Genomic DNA, 17,718 nt, shown 5'->3' with positions numbered 1-17,718 from the left:
CTTTTGGGGCAATTATGTTCAACATAAGATATTCAACATTTAGATACTATATTAGGGGTCATGGTTTTCCACAATTTCTATATTGAAGGCAATCTAGCACATTTCCTGAATATAATTTTTATTAAAGTTTTTATTTAAAGTTTTTAAATTTAATTTTTTATTAAAGGTTTTAAAAAAGGAAAATAAAAACTAATACAAACTTTGATCAGAGAGAATATGTTTATTGCTGACTAGATATGTTATATATAGACTTTTTGCACGAAACAGAAAAAAATAGTTATGATTTCTGGTTTTTGATGTTTAGATGAGAAAGACTATAGAAAGAAGAGTTTTATGTTGTAACCATACAGTAAGAAGTAGATTTATAATAGTACTTGTCACTGCTCTAAAGAAGATTGGAAGCTATTTTTTGTATCTTTTTTTCGTCCTTTTCTACATTTCTTTTACTTTTTCCTTTTCTTGCGCTTTTAGCTTTCTATTTCTTTTTCTTACTTTGTATCACTTTTTATTTTCCTTTTTAAAAACTTTAATAACAATCTAGCATCATTCCCAAAGTGCAACCTTTGAGCTACCATATAAGGATTGCAAAAATCTGAAAAACAATTAGCTGCTGTGATGGTATGTGGAAATAGCCTTGAGAGACAGGAGGAAGAGCTGAAGCTTAGACAATGATCTGATAAACAAAATTTGAGTCTGAAGGAGAAGGGGGTGGCAAAAATCCTCCCGATTTTTCAGGAGAGTAAAAGTAAGGGACAGAAGAGGTACTTTCTGACTTGCAATATTCTGTTAATGTAACCTTACAATAAAGATAAGAGTTATGCTGTGCTTCTTATCTGTACTACCTCACAAGGCTGACATGTGGCATCTCTATCCCTCTGCCCACATCTATTGGTCATCTGCATTTTTGCAGCCAGATAAGGTAGTTTGATGTGACTTTCAGTTCCTATGATACTGTGCCAGGAAAGCACAGTTAGTATGAAAAGTATTAAATCCAAAACAAGTGCAGGCCCGGAATGGTCAGCCTCATATGAAATACAAACAGTGCAAAGTTCATTTTATTAACACCTGGTAAATTAAGGATGGTACGAAATAGGAAAGTCTCCAAATGGGAAAAGTCAGAAGTAACTCACATGAATAATCAAATATAATTGATTGGCATGGTTGGCAGAAGAACAGTGCCTATTATCTGAATGAGAATGGAAAGATTGGATTGCTCACACTGGCGATGAAGGGAAAACACCAACCTCCTTGTAAATAAGCCACAGCACCTGATTGTAAGTGTCTGCAAGCTCAGGGCTGGCTAGGCTTTAAAGGCTGCTCTGCCAAAAGGGCAAGTGTGTGGGTTGAAGGGAGATAATAGTCACCAGAACACCACCACAACAACCAGAAGCCTACAGAAGAAGTGCTGGAAATTCTCTTATCAAGGTCTGTAAAAACAGACTCTTCCACCTGTTTTTATGCTGCATGGTTGGGGCCTGGCTCATTTGTGAGGCACTAAATTGAGCTGGTTACTCTATTGCAGTTTCTTATGAGAAAAAAACAAAGGAACCAGAACTACACAAGTTGGAAATTACCTGCTTGCCTGATACTTCTTTGTTGAAACTGAGTTGCCCGTTGAGTCTGTTGGAACAAAGGAGGATAATCAACCTCCAGCTAATCCTACTGGTCCCATTTTATTCCCTCTTGCTTGGAATATTTTATGTTTGAGAATTTTTTTTACATACTTGGTTTGCTGACCCTCCAAAGATATTGTTTGTTTTCAACCCCTGATCCTGAATGCTTAAGGGTTTGGGAAGAATAAACTGCAGCAGGGTTTCTCCATCGTTGGAGTCCAGTGTTGGTTTGCTGTTGCTCATGAGACAGCTCCCCACCTCTCTGACTACAAGGGACTTTACCCCCCACAAACATGCATTTACCTACACAGGGCAATGGAATTACTGTTTTAAGTCAGTTGTTGTCAGGCCCATAAAACCCTGAATGGCATGAGTTCATTTTACAATGCTTTCTTTTATTGTTCTTTATCTATAGACAGAATCTTGCCAGACTAAAGCAACCACTTGCGTAATGACATATATGCTCTGGGAAAAGCTAAGGAGAAACCATCCCTCTGCCCACCACACTTCTAAGCTCCACTGCTTCCTTGCCCTCTGAAAAATAGCCCCTCCAGGCTACATTCCACCACAGTTGTGGCCAATCAGCAACCATCTCTATGCTGCCAAAGTGATATCCAAGTTTTCGTTACAGATGAAGTATGACCCATAGGTTACAAGAAGAGGGTTTTCTCTAAGCAAGAGCAGGCCTTCAACCATGTGGAGAGGTGCCCCCCACTAAAGGGACATGGAGTTTTCCCTCCAGAAAAAATATTCTCAAAAATATTAAACCTAGATAGACATCTTGGAAGCAGAGGTAGATAGAAGACAACTTATTTTCTGCACATGGGAAAGAATTAACTTATCAAAATCACATTTGTCCTTCTGAAAACATTTCCTAAATCACTTTTAGTTGGTGCTGCCCTATCTACAACAATGGAAAATGCAAAATTGTTCAGAGTAAATCTAAACAGTAAACACTCGCTAATTAGAAGGATCTCTGCCCTTCTCCTATCAACCAAATCCTGAGAATATACTTCCATGTTACAACCATTTCCCATGAATCGGAGAGAGAAGCAAAAATATAAAAAAATGTGCAGCCATTCATTGCACCATTGCCTGTGGCATTTTTCCCATGGGAAAGGAGGAAGGAAGGCAGATTCTCCAATATATCCCTAGACAATTTCCATTCCCAAAGTGATTTACCTTTGATTTATCTCTTTATCTTTTATCACTCTTTACAGATTTGTCTACCTGAAACAGACTTGAAAGATATTAACATTTGGCACTGATTTTTATTCCTGGAATTTTCAATCTGTTTTCTCAAGACTGACATACTCTGGACCTTGATGCAAGGAGAGAACCAACCTAGAACTAAGGAGACAATTCATGTCAACGAGAACAATTAATCAGTGGAAGGGCATGCCTTCAGAAGTTATGGGTGCTTCATCACTGGAGGCTTTTAAGAAGAGATTGGACAGCCATTCATCTGAAATTGTACAGGGTGTCTCGCAGGGGGTTGGACTAAAAGATCTCTAAGGTCCCTTCCAACTTTGTAATTCTGTGTTAACAGTTTACCAACACACTGTGCTTGCTGATCATTCATAAAACATTATTCAGAATCTGCCCAAGCAGGGTTAGTTTTCCTTCTCAAACTAACATATTATTGAACAGATGCTTAAAAGGTAATTATAGTGGCATTTTTCCAAAGTTATTTATACTGATTTATATTCATTTATTAAATTTATTTGCTGCCCATCTCTTACCTGAATTGTTATATAATTTTTATATAATTATGTATCAATAACTCCATTTAAAGGAGAATGCACTATACTTATAATTGGAACAAAGGTGAAAAGTATAAGCATTTCAATGGTAAGCATTTTTAGATATTTTTCATATACATTTTCTGTTACCTTGTTAGGAAAATATGTGTCTGCATTTTGCAATTCATTAGTTGAATAACTATTCTCGAACTTTATTGAAAGCTATTTTTAGGTTTGGTTTTTTTTCCCCTCACTCTGCTACAAATTAGTGTCATTATGTCTGACTAAAAATAAAACATTCCTCACTGCTGGCTATAAAAAAAAGGCCATCTGCAACATATGTTTAATAATGCACAACGGTTTTATATATGTGAGTTCCAACGCACATGTTTCAGTTCTTTAAGGCAAAGAAAGGCGCAAAGATGTTGCTCTGTGTGAAAGACCTTGAATCTTGAAGGTAGCAAAGATTTCATTCTGTAGGACCTTGAACTGCTGGATAAAATGTTAATTTGTCAGAATTTTAGAAACTGTAAAGCAGGCGTGGGCAGCCTTTAGAAGTGGGTAGACGTAATGCAGCCTCCCAACTTTCTTGGATAGGGTTTCTCAATCTTAGCAACTTTTAAATTGTGTGGACTTCAATTCCCAGAATTCCTCAGCCAGCTAGGGGACACAGGAGGATATGCATTGATGTCCTGGGATTCTGGGCTATTGGCAGCCTGTAGGCTGTAGTTTTGTTCATTTCTGCTCTAGAGGATAGAATAGAAGTCGTTTTTGCTCATAGGACTAAATAGAACTTTGTTTTGGAGTTATTTAGAGAATGGCATGTCCTATTCCATTAGAAGGCAGTTCCATCAAATATTCAACTTGAATTAGCTTTCTGTACTGATTTACTGAATTGATTCAGAGGATGAAACTGAATTCGGTGCCTCCATTTAGATTCAGCAGTTCAGTGGTGATATGATTTGGGATGAGTGGTGATTTAAAACTGGCAGGTCCTTTCTTCTCAAAATGATCCAGTAATAGATTATTATTACAAACTGCTGCCAGTGTGGGTAAACCACTTGATATACCATAGATTGTCTAACTGAGGTGTTCCTAATTTCTCCATTCCTCCATTTATTTATTTATTTATTTATTTATTTATTTATTTATTTATTTATTTATTTATTTATTTATTTATTTATTTAGTCACCCATCTCACTGCAAGGTGACTCTGGAAGGCTTATAATGTTAAAAAGAATAAAAGAATATAATAAGAATAAAATACTATAAAAATACAAATTATCAGCTATAATTAAAAGATGTGGAGGGAGGGAGTACAATGAGGAGGGGGGAAGGTCGGATCTGTTATTAATCGGTCAACCATCTCCAGTGTGATGTTCCCCCCTTGAAGCCCCAAGGCACCTGGCAGAGCCAGGACTTCAAACTCTTTCCTCTACTGTAATAAAAATGGAAAGAAAGGTGTTTTGGATGTTCTGACTCAAAGAAGGAACTTAACAAAAACTGTGCCGATTCTGAAAGAGAAGGGGATTCTATAATCACACTGTGTTGCAAGTAGGGAGGGTTTTAATGAACTTTCTCTTTTTAAGCCAAATGTAGTTAAATTATTTTTAGAATTTCTTTGGAAAGGGGAAATATAAAACAATACAAGGAAAGGCCACAATTATTCTAACAGAATTCCAAATAATATCAATTAAAAAAATCAGTTTAGCCAACTAAACTAGTATCTTATCTCTTTTAATAAGATCTTTGACTTCAGCACATAGTCACATTTTGCTGAAAAACTATTGGGGGAAAAAAGAAAACTTCATCTATTCAGGCTTCACAGCCTGGTATCAGCTTATCAAGTGGCTTAAGTCAGAAGTTTCAAACTGCCGGCCCACAGGCCGGATACGTCATGCGGAAGCCGCACCCACCCCATTGCCAGCAATGGCAAAACAGTCCCAATACATTGCGCGATGTCATGTGACATCGCGGGTTTGACATGTCTGGCTTAAGTAATACTTGTTGTGTCATATTAAAAAAGAGAGCAAGATTTCTGATTGATATAAGTACTGTATATACATGGATATAGCTATGTAGGTAGATAAATACTGTACACCTCTGCAGTACTCCAGAAATCTATTTAAGATCTGTTGTCTGTTTCCAGGTCTGGGATTAAAGTATCTTTGAAGCCTCTATTGAATTTTTGATTGTACATTATTTCTGTGATTTTGTACAAGTGCTCATGTTTCTTTAAACATTTGGGGTTTTTTTTTAAAAAAATTGTAAGCTCCCAGAGTTCTTTCCTGGAGTTCGGTGGCCTCAACATCCAATTAATAAAATGAATAGAATGTCTTTCTTGGTCTCTCTGTTCCTCTCTAAATCTAGGGTATTGCAAAACTTTAAAGCCATGCTTCAGTTTAGCAAGGTTTAACTTGAATCACCTCATCAAAGCAGGTTCTTGAATCAAAAGTTGCTCCTTTCAGGCAGCAAATCAAACTCAGCCTTGGGAAGCCCTTGACATGGTAGAGTGATTGATGGGCTGCCACTGCAGAAAATACCTAGCCCAGGAGCTCCATATCTTCGTTCACCTCTCAGCCAATCAACTTTCTGGGAGTCCAGATATTAAATAGGACCAAAATATGGAGGGTTCAAACATGTGGTTACTGAAATAGTCTACAAAATAGAAACTTGACAACTCTATTAGTGGTCCCGCTATAGACACTTTATTTCAGAATGGAAACAGGGAGACTAAAACTAATTTAGGTTTTGTCTAATTCAGATCACAAGTGAATCCAAAATTTTCATTGCTAAGCAAGACAGTTAAGTGAGTTTTGCCCTATGTTATGATCTTTTTTGCCACAGTTGTTAAGTGAATCATTGTAGTTAAGTTATTAATATGGTTGTTAAGTGAAACTGATTCCCTCTTGACTTTGCTTGTTCAAAGGTCACAACAAGTGATCACATGACCTCTCCACACACTGCAACCATCATAAATACCTGCCGGTTGCCAAGTGTCTGGATTTTGATCATGTTACCCTGGCAATGCTGCAACAGTTTTAAGTGTGAAAAATGGCTATACGTCACTTTTTTCAGTGCCATTGTAACTTTGAATTGTCATTAAATGAATGGTTGTAAGTTGAGGACTGCCTGTATCCAAGTCTACACATAGGTTACTTCAGCTATACTGCGTATGGAACAAGTGACTTCTACTTGTCAGAGAATTAATTCCTGCTTAGCACAGTTCTCAACCCTACTCCACACCTAAGTCACATCTCTTTCAGTGTGAGCAGCTACAACTAAAGTTAGAATTTATACCAAAAACCTGAAATGTGGCCTGACAGATCTTCTTGCCTTTTTTGAGGAGCAAAAGGTATACAGGTAATCTTCAACTTATGATGAGTTGCTTAGTGACCATTCAAAGTTTACAACAGACCTCCCCAGAGGTACTTAAGACCCAGTTTGAAGTTCCAATGGCTGCCCCCCCCCCGTCACATGATTGCATTTTGAGCACTTAATAAGGAGAGATTTCCTGACAGAGCAATTAACCAGTGGAACGGCTTCCCTTCAGAAGTTGTGGGTGCTCCATCACTTAAAGTTTTTAAGAAGAGATCGGACAGCCACTTGTCTGAAATGGTATAGGGTTTCCTGCTTGAGCAGGGAGTTGGACTGGAAGACTCCCAAGGTCCCTTCCAACTCTCTTATTCTGTTACTGTCATGGAATTGTGCAGCAGCTGTCCAGATGAAGTTGAAGACACTGACACAAACTTGTGGATTTTTATATAAATATATTTAATATTCAAATTTACAACAGCCTTTGTCATCATCCAGAAAAGGAAGAATATAAGATTGTCAGGAACATAGGAATAGCATGAAGTAAATCTAATACAGTATATAGAACGCTCAGAAGAAAAAAGGAGGGGGAAAAAGGGAAACTCCCCCTTTATACTTACAGCAACCAATCATAGCGTAGATTGCCTCATGCATGAGTCAGCACTCTCTAACTAATCAGCTACAACTGTGTGTTCTGGTCTATTGTACACTTTATTGTTGCAGCTACTAAATTCAATACCCTAACAGTTACACTTGGCAACCGGTTCACATTTACGGCAGTTTGTAGGATCGCACAGTCATGTGAATGTGTTTCACATTTTGGCTGAAGCACTGCAAAACATTGTAAAACTACAATTGATTTACTTAACAACTGTGTTCACTTAATGACCACCACAAAAAAGTTTATAAAATCATGAGGACCCACTTTATGACCATCAGGACTTATTACCGTAATGAGCAGGCTCCATTACAGTCAGAAAAGAGGTAATAAGGCATCAGTTTGTATATTACACAAATACTATCTATAGAAAGTATATCTAATGTCAAAATTTCAGCTGAGGCCATCCGAGGTATTAAAAAGAGATACACTCAGAAATTCCTTATTGCTTACATTTTTGTTTTTGCAGCATTAACCAACTACTGTAGATCTCTCATATTTATCTATGTGAGGTGAAAACAGTTTCAAAAATAGTCTATATAAATGGAATATTATAAAAATGACTATGCTCCTTCCTTCCCTGATTCATTCATTCCAAATTTATCTTAATAAATATGACATTCAATGTAAAGGTTCAAAGGGAACTTGAAGATTTGTCCAAGCTTTTTCCCATTGTTGGAATCCACTGTTACAGCCTTCTTGACTATCCAGCTTCTCTTAAATAGTTATAGAAAAGAGAAACTAATATCTCCTAAGGCAATCTGTTCCAGTGTCGAAACTTTCTGCCCATTAGGATTTTTTAAATGTCCATATCTGCTCCCTTGTAGTTTAAAGACACTGATTATTTGGTTTTGGTTTGTTTATATATAATGAGATTGTAGTATTTTATACTATATTCTTTTACTGCTATATTTTAATTAGAATATGTGTACACTTGAAAGAAGTCTTGTTTTATGATGGCTAAATAAATAAATCTCTTTGCTTTTCTTCTTGTGTTAGCTGAATGATTCACTTCCGTGCAAGTCCTGCCAGCCCAACTGGGAGATATTCAGAATTCTCAGCACTCTGAATATCAATTCAAAGCTGAGCAGTTTCAATTCACAATCATAAATCAAAGTTTACTTCTAAATTCTGTATGATTAGGGTAAGTTTAAATCCCTTGACTGGGAGAGAAGAGGTGCCTGGCTAACTTGAGCTGGAACTATATTTACTGTTTTTAAGAATACGGTGTAACAACACTACAAATATAATAAAATAGAATAGAATAGAGCTGGAAGGGACCTTGGAGGTCTTCTAGTCCAGCCCCCTGCTCAAGCAGGAGAACCTATACCATCTCAGACAGGTGATTGTGCCAGCTTCTTTCTCTGGACAGGTAATCTTTACAACCACAATTGAGATCAGAATTTTCATTATTAAGCAAGATGGTTAAATGAGTTTTGCCCCAATTTATGCCTCTTTTTTGCCATGACTATTAAACAAATCACTGCAGTTAAGTGAATAATATGGTTGTTAAATAAATCTGGCTTTTCCCATTGACTTTGCTTGTTGGAAGCTAGCTGGGAAGGTACCAAATGGCAATTGCATGACTCTGGGATGCTGCAACCGTTATAAATACATGCTGGTTGCCAAGCTTCTGAATTTTCATCTGTTGGGTACGTTGCAATGGTCATAAGTGTAAGGACTAGTTGTACATGATTTTTTTTCAGCGTGGTTGAAACTTTGAATAGTCATTAAATGAATGGTTATAAGTCAAAGACTACCTGCATTTTGTCTGTCTCTCTCTGATATTGTTTGACATTGTGCTCACCTAATAATCTACTAAATGGCATAAAGTACTGCCAGCGGCTCTGACATTACAGGGTTCTGACTAGGAAAGGTCAGGCTTAACCAGTTTACCACACCAGCACCAATTAAGACAACCTGGAGAAATGAATCAACTTGGTAGAATGGAATCAACTTGGTATTCAACCATGCCATCACTTCTGACAAGGTCCCATCAAAATCCAGACATCAAAGCTATACTATGACCTATAAAGGCGAGACAGTGATTATACTTCAAGGTAGGCACTTCAGAAAAGCAAGCAGAAAAGTAAGAATTTAGCTTTTGTATCCTTTGAAGTATTTTAAGTTGGATAAGGGTACTTTCTGCATTGGTTCAGCATCACATCTTCATAGTTTTACTGCCAATAACTGGAGACTAACTTTTCATGCTTTAAAAGAGGTGTGGGGAAAGTATTTCAAAACAATTCTGGCAATAAAATTCTTAAAGTATTCAGCTAAAATTTAACAGGGTTAATGTTCTCCCAAAAAGCTACAAGTTCTGCTGTTTTCATTTCTTTTTACTGAAAAAAAAGAAGAAGCTGCTGTAGTCATTTTGACCCACATGCTTTATACCAGCGATGTCAAACTGCCGGCTTGCAGGCTGGTTGCATCATACGGAGGCCGCACCCACCCCAGCTCCGGCAATGCAAAAAAAGTCACAATACGTCACAACACATCATGTGACATGGCGAGTTTGACACCCATGCTTTATGTTCTTCCTATGGAGAACCCAAGAAGACAATGATATGAACTCCTAAGCAATTATAGGTTGTAGATGATGTTTTTGTCCAAAAGCATACCAGGTGGAGATATTTATCACCAGCACCAGTACAAGTGTGCTAGATAATTTCTTGTATCTGGCTATTTCCTTAGGGACGAAGAATTACACAGAAAGCTGCCTCCTCTTGTGACATCTGGTTGGGACACCACAGGAAGTCACCTTCCCTATTTTAAATAAATGTGTTCAGATTTTATCTCTTATTAGAGTTACCACATCAAAGCAGTGTTGGAGTATGTTGTGCTAAGGGCAAAACTCCATACTGGAATCATACAGCCCTACCCATGGTTTTTTTCCTTTTAAAAAAGGCAACAAAGTAAAGATTTGCAATAATATTTTACATGACAATGAACTCAACACAGCAAAATTATGGACTGTTAACCTGAGTCAAGCAGCAACAAAACTGAAACAGTAAATCTTGAGCAAAAGCAACACTGAAAAGAAATAAGCACACACACACACACATACACGCACACCACATATATCTATATTTTCCGTTAATGTTACTTTACTGGCTCCAATTTTTTTCAAGGCATTTTAGGCACTGGGACTGATGTCCTAGACCCAGTGAGACAAAATCAACTTGTCGTGACCTTGTTTCTAGAGAATTCTCAGTGAAGACTGCTTGGAATTTCCCTTGAATCCTACCACTCAGCTTTTATTGGAAGAAATCAGTGGTTGACTACTGCTACATTGGGGCTCCAAAAATCCAGACAGATGGTAGCAAAGTTTCTTTGCTACTATCTAGGGGTCATCTGGATTTTTGCAGCCTGGACCTGCTAGCCCTAGCTTGCAACCCCATGGATCTACTAAAAAGGAAGAATTGTATTTGTAAAACATGAGTGTGTGTGGATTTCCTCTAAATTATTTGCTAGTTCAAACTGGGAAAGGGACAAATTCAATCAAACAATTGGCTTCTTGACTTAGCTATGAAAGCCAGTTGGGTAACCTTGCGCCAGTCACTCTCTCTCTCAGTTCCGCTCACCTCACACAGTTGTCATTGTGAGAAAAATTGGAGGAGGAAGGAGTCTTAGATATGTTCACCACTTTAAGTTGTTTATTTAAAAAAAAACAAAGGTGGGATATCAAATAAAATAAAAATTGGCCCAGCTCCTGGCTGAAGGCTTTAACCTTGGGAAACTATGGAGCCTCATTCTTTCCCTTACACATATCCCCCACACAGGATTAGAATTATCCCGCAATTCTGCAGCTACACATTTTCTTGCACTGAAATCCCATTTTCTTCAGTAGTGATTATTCTCAGATAAAACTAATTATGTATAAACAAAGTCTGTTCTGCAAGTTTCTCTGACATTTTGATTTGGTTGATGAAAAAAGATGGTGGGATGTCTGGAGGGGTTTGAGAGGAAACTATTAAGAACAAAATCCCACCAACATAATCAGTTTTTAAACTATACTGATTTGTAGGTCAGACTTAACTGGGAACTTAAAAACATGTAAAATGATAATTATAAAACCAATCTAAATCATACCAGTTATACTTACAATATGACAATTAATAACATTCCTATCCAACAATTTAATTCTAAAGAAAGAATTTGTCTAGCATGTGCTTGCTCTAACCTTTTTTTTTCTTTTAAAGGATTAATTTTCACTCTTCCTTCTCCCTTCTTGTGTTCTGCAAAAGTAACAAGTAGATGGAAAGTTTAATGTGCTACATGCACATTCATTCTTTCCATGGTTCAAAAGGACAGGAATCTTTGAGCAAGAATAAGCTTCAGCTGGTCAAGTCTTTTATTGTATGAGACACTGAGCACTGCTCCTTTGTATTAACTACTTGGTTTTATATGACTTCAATATTTTGCCCATTTATTCTGTCTCATCGGGAAGACTACAGGTATTTAAAAACAATTTGATAGTGAACAAAGGACTGTGCTTCAGACAAATACTAAACAAGATGCAAGGGATTTTGATGGATTATTTCACCCAATTGATACCCTTGTTTTCTCTCAACAGTTGCATTCAAAGCAAGGGATGTAAAAGAAACTTTCCATTATGTCTCTTCAAATTTAACTTGCCAAAGCAGACTCTCCTTGGAAAGGGAAACCGCTGTACTTTAACTGTAATTAAAAACTCTGACATGACAATTTAGCAATTTTGCATATATCTCCAACAATTGTACACTTTCACTACTATAATGTGCTTTATATGACTGGGTGCTGGAAGACCATTTTCAATCTACAATTAATGTACAGTGTAGCAGTCTCTGTTCTAACTAGAATAACCTGATATTCCCATACAACAGTGGTACTGAATGTGCTGTATTGGTTGCAAGAAAGTTTGGGGAGGGGGGTCTTTTTTGGGGTACTGGTTATAACCTCCAAATTCCTGCAAGGCTCAGGCCTGAGTATCCATGATTCTTTGTTAATCTGCTTGAACAATTATAATATAGTCTATATGATGTTTCCCTTGAAAACCATACAGAAATTACAGTTGAGAATGCAGCATGCAAATAATTACAGATAGTCCTTGACTTACAACCTTTCATTTAGTGATCTTTCAAAGTTACAATGGCACTGAGACAAGGGACTTATGACTGTTTTTCACACTTAGACCATTGCAGCATCCCCATGGTCATGTGATTAAAATTTGGACATTTGGCAACTGGCTCATATTTATGATGGCTGCAGTGTCCCTGGGGATCATGTGATCACCGTTCGCAATCTTTTGTTAAGCAAAGTCAGTGGGGAAGCCAGAATCACTTAACTTATTGGTAAGTTGAAGTGATTCACTTCACAGCTGTGGCAAGTAAGGTTGTAAAATGGGGTAAAACTCACTTAACAACTGTCATGCTTAGCAACAGTTTGGGGCTCATTTGTGGTCATAAGTCAGGGTATACTTGTATTCCTATATAATAACACCACTTTACAAGCTTCTAAGTGAAATTCATGATGCTTGTTGTCACCTGTAAAGCCTGACCTGGCATAGGCCTGGGTTATTTTGGGATGGACTTTTTTGAATTGTGTCCATCTCTCCCATGAGATCTAACAACATAGACAGGCTTCTACTTCACTCTATGAAACTTCTCATCTAATGGCTAAGGAAGAAAACTCAACCTGAACAGTTACTCCCATCCTCCTACAAATCCCTCCCTAATAGTTTCAGCAGAGAATAAAGTGCTCGCTGCTGCTTTTAGCCATGAATAAATTGGCAGAGCTACACTGGACTTCAAGGGACGTTACTGGGTCATACTTCAAAATGTTGGCTATTACTACAGCACATGGTGTCATTTCCTAATGGATAAGATTGGTCTTCAAACCTTTTAGTTGACTTCTACTTCAATCAGGGACGACAAGCAATAGGTATCCTCACCACTGTTTTGCCTGCACTTCATACTCTGATTTTGTGACCCGGGTCATCTTAGAAATAGCGTGCACTGACCTACAACTGTCTAGGTACTGTGCAGGATCAGTGAAGAAAGAAAGCAGACATCTTTTAGATCTCTACCAAAAAGTTAAGCTTCAGCTTTCTCGCCTTAATTTCTGTGGTTTGCTAATGCTTTCACTTTGGCAGTTCTGCCTGTAAAATGGGGTGGGGAAGACACAATTTTAAAAGCACATTTTAGCCACAGCTGTTTCCTACTTCCTTCAGATAGTGATTTAAACACCTTGTAATCAAGGGAAGGGGAAAATGGAGATTTTCCAAGTAAAATATTGCCTGTCTGAAACTTTGCTATAAAAATGGCTGTTATTCATTACAATAATCTCTTAAAATTATCACAGAACAACTTGGAATTGCATATAATATATAATATATTTCCAAAGGATTTGGGGTGTGGTGTGGTATGGTGGGTTGTTTTGTTTTGAGGTTTGGGTTCTTGTGGGGAGAACAAACTTTTCTTTATAAATACAGTGAGACAACTGGAAGGAGTTTTAGACAAATCAAAAGGGAGAATGGGAAAAGGAATATGAAATTATTTCTGGCGGCCTATCTAGATATGATAATTTTAATATTGAAGAAGCCATCTGAGCTTTGTTTAGACCAGTGGTTCTCAACCTTTTCTTCACCATGGATCCCCTTTAAATACCTTTAGTGGCCACAGACCATGGCCATGGACCACCAAGACTTAACTCAAGATTTAAATCATAACATTTCTTCAAGCCTTCACGGACCCCCTGTAACAACATCACACACGCACCCCCAGGGTCCATGGACCCAATGTTGAGAGCCACTGCTTTGGCGATGTAAATATAGAATTTAAAACTCTCTGAAGATGAATTATGGTTAGAACCTATGGACTGTGGGATGACTTATGAAAGCAGTGACAGAAAAACACCATCAAGGGATTTTCAACAACTGACTGAAACACAAGGCTTTCTTAGTCTTGTTAATCACATGGTTTCATTGTGAGCCATTTTTGAGGGCAGGATGTTGAAGGAGGCGAGTCAGTATTGCGGTGGAGATAGGAATCCTTCTCAAAGTGATGCCATGATGGTACTTTATTAGTCACCAACCTACAAGGTACCTGAACAGCCTTCTTCCTGGGTTGAGGACCAGGCAACTGGCCTTTGCTGACAGCAAAGGTTGGAGGTCAGGAAATGTGGAATAGTTTCTACGTGGACCACTCCAAAGGCTCTTTGTATGGCAGCTGCTTTTTTCAACAGCTGTGACACATGGACTGCCCCTATTTCATGGTCTGCCTACTACCTAAACAGGAAGATCTCCTTCTGGGCCACATCAGGTTTCTAGGGGTTTCCCTGTAATTTCTTTGCCTTCCTTCCCTGATCTGTTCTTGGTTTTGTTTATTAATGAATAACATCCATGCTGCATATTCAAAAACAGTCAAGCTGATCATACTAGGAAAGATTGCTCCTTTATTATTCAGAGTAGTGAGGAAACACCTGAATACTCCCAAGTGGTCAGCACAAAGCAAACTATCAAGAGATCCCGTAAAAGTGAGAGGGGATGTTCTGCTCAGCTTGAATACAGGCAAAGCTGTGACTGTTGAACGAATCAGAGCCCTTTGGTGGTGAGGATTGCCAGGAAATGGCAAGCAATCAAGGTAATACAGGAAGTGGTGAGTGTATGGATAGACTTGTGGACCCCGTGCCTAATTGTCGCTCTGGCTGTAAACTATTGGTAACCCACTGGGTACAATCCCTTCCTGGACCACATCATTATCAGCATTAATTCATTTAGTTCCTTTTAAATGTATGAATGCCCTGAAGTTCATTCTAGAGGAGACTACCAAAAAGTGATCTATGTTATGACCGTGAAACTCTAAAAATCAAAATATTTGTAAATATTTATCAGGGAGGGAGAGAGGAAAACTGCTAAAATAAGGATATCTTTTTATGAATAGTTAGTGATTTAAGACAGATCTTTATTAATCCTAGAACATCATCTTTCTTATCAGATTGAACCTGAGAATATTTAAATCCTAGTTAATATCTTTTATCTATCAGAAATTCAAGTCTCTCTGACTTGCTTCCAAACACATTTTATTTCAAATTCACCTTAAGAAAAGGTGCTACAGAATATTTATGTTTGATTTTCTATAAGTATGTTAACTCAGAATAAAGACCATACTATTGGCAGCATAAAAACTCTAAAGGACCCAAATTAAAAGATACATTTTGAGACTCTCTAAACTAAAAGGAAATTGAAAGCTTTAATGCCTATGGCATTCTTCACAATAGATAAAGGAATGTGGTGAATCACAATTGCAAAATAGAAAACTATATAAATCAGAGGTAGCTGGAAAGCTAGCTAAAGATATAGATGATATAGATATAGATAGATAAATATAGATATAGAGATTATATAGAGATAGAAATAGACATAGATATATAGATATCTAGACATAGACACATAGATACAGATACAGATTTAGATATAATCTTGTGCCATTAAGGGACAAAAAAAAAATTACTACTCAGTCCTAGGAAAGTAGGTGTCAGAAAGTATCTCAAGTGATGCTCTGATTCAATGATTCTGTTGATATAAAAGGGGGCAGAGAAAAACCCTGGTAGATTTTCAAGATTCTGTTATTATACCCTATAATGATAAAATGATATTCCTGAGCCTTGTCATATCTGTTTCCCAACCAGATCTATCTCAAAGCGTTGACATAAAATTAGCCACACCACGGACTTAACTAAACCTGTTAACAATTAGCAGGTGTGAGGAATGACTAAATGTTCATGATTTTGGCATCATGCAAAGTAATGACTTATGTACTTGCATCAGTGGACCAATAGCATCTGCAGTGGGAGTCAAGGGAGAACAGAATAATAATGAAAGGAAAATTGTACCATCATAAGCTTTACCTATTTTGCATCTGCATCATGGCACTACACAAACATTCCAAAGGGGTGGAGCTTGTAGGGTGATGCTGCTTTTGTCATGTTGATGACAACAGGCAGAACCCACAGATACATATGCTTAGGATGCAAGAACACAGTCATGGCATTTATGAGATGACATCATCACATGGATGTTGTCCTTTCAGAGTTACCAGTATTTGCTGGAGATACTACTGGGTGTTCCAGTGAGGAGTTGGATACCACTGGGTGTTCCAGCAAAAGTCCAGATTAGACAGGGTATGAGAAAGAAAACTTGTATGTAAAGCATTGTACACCAAACTGAGCCTCTTGGACTGGGCTTGGAACTGGGCTTCTAACTATTTCAAAATATGCGGGGATACATTGTCACTGAGAGGCGTGTCTGCTCACTCATAGACCTGCATTTTTGGCTAGCATTTCTAACCTATATGACTTAGGTTATTTCTAAATAAGACTGTGTTCATTTAGCGGTGCAATTTGTTCAGAAATGAAATGGTTACTAAATGAACCACATGGCAGAGAGAAAGAGAGAGATGCTGAGAAGATTGCTGGGTGCTGGCATCTGATTTAAATAAAATTGTCTCATGTAGAAATGCAGGTGTTACTCTCATCCTGCATGCATTATGATCAGGTGCAGAAATTTGGGTGTAAGTCGTTGAAAAATGATTTTTTTTTACTCCCTTTAACTATTACTTAATACTGTTATATTTGTGACCAGTCACTAACTGAAGTACTCATTAAACAGGGACTGGCTGTAACAGAAAGCATTTTAAATAACATTTGAAAGCAGGGGAGAGTGCTGATTACACATTAATATGACTAATTATAATGTAATACATTATACAACTAATCTCTAGGCCTTTATAAATCAGCTCTGATGTGATTCAAACCAGAGACTGACAATTCAAAGAGGGTATAACTCAATTCATATCTGTGCTCCAAGATTTAGAGATAAATTAATTTGGTTCAATATGGTGTGAGATTTCTGTTTCAATTTTTTAAAAAAACAATAATCCACAGGATATAATGCAAGTTATCAAAAAGCTTCATTTACTGGCAGGGAGAGACAACAAAAAATAGTAGGGATGGGTGATTCTGTACAGCACGGGTGTCAAACTCTCCATGTCATGTGATGTGTTGCGACGTATCGCGACTTTTTTTGCATTGCCAGAGCTGGGGTGAGCACAGTCTCTGTACGATGCAACCAGCTGTGGGCCGGCAGTTTGACACCCCTGCTGTACAGGATTCAATTTAAGATGGATATCCTCAAGGATTTCATCACAAAGCTTTTTTGAAATATTCCTCTCCCTCTCTTTTAAAACAAGGACAACAACAAAAACAAAAACAACAGAAAGACAGCAAGGATGAAGATCAATCCAAATTGTTGCGCAATGAGTCTTTAGAATACTTAAAATTACAAACATTCTTTAAAATTTACTCTTACTTTTCTAGTAGCTTTGCAGGGGGTCTAAGAGAAGATTGCAAA

Source organism: Protobothrops mucrosquamatus, unplaced genomic scaffold (assembly GCF_001527695.2).
Source record: "Protobothrops mucrosquamatus isolate PMUCROS unplaced genomic scaffold, P.Mucros_1.0 scaffold9, whole genome shotgun sequence".
Taxonomy (NCBI): Eukaryota; Metazoa; Chordata; class Lepidosauria; order Squamata; family Viperidae; genus Protobothrops; species Protobothrops mucrosquamatus.
This window is presented reverse-complemented; position numbering follows the sequence as displayed.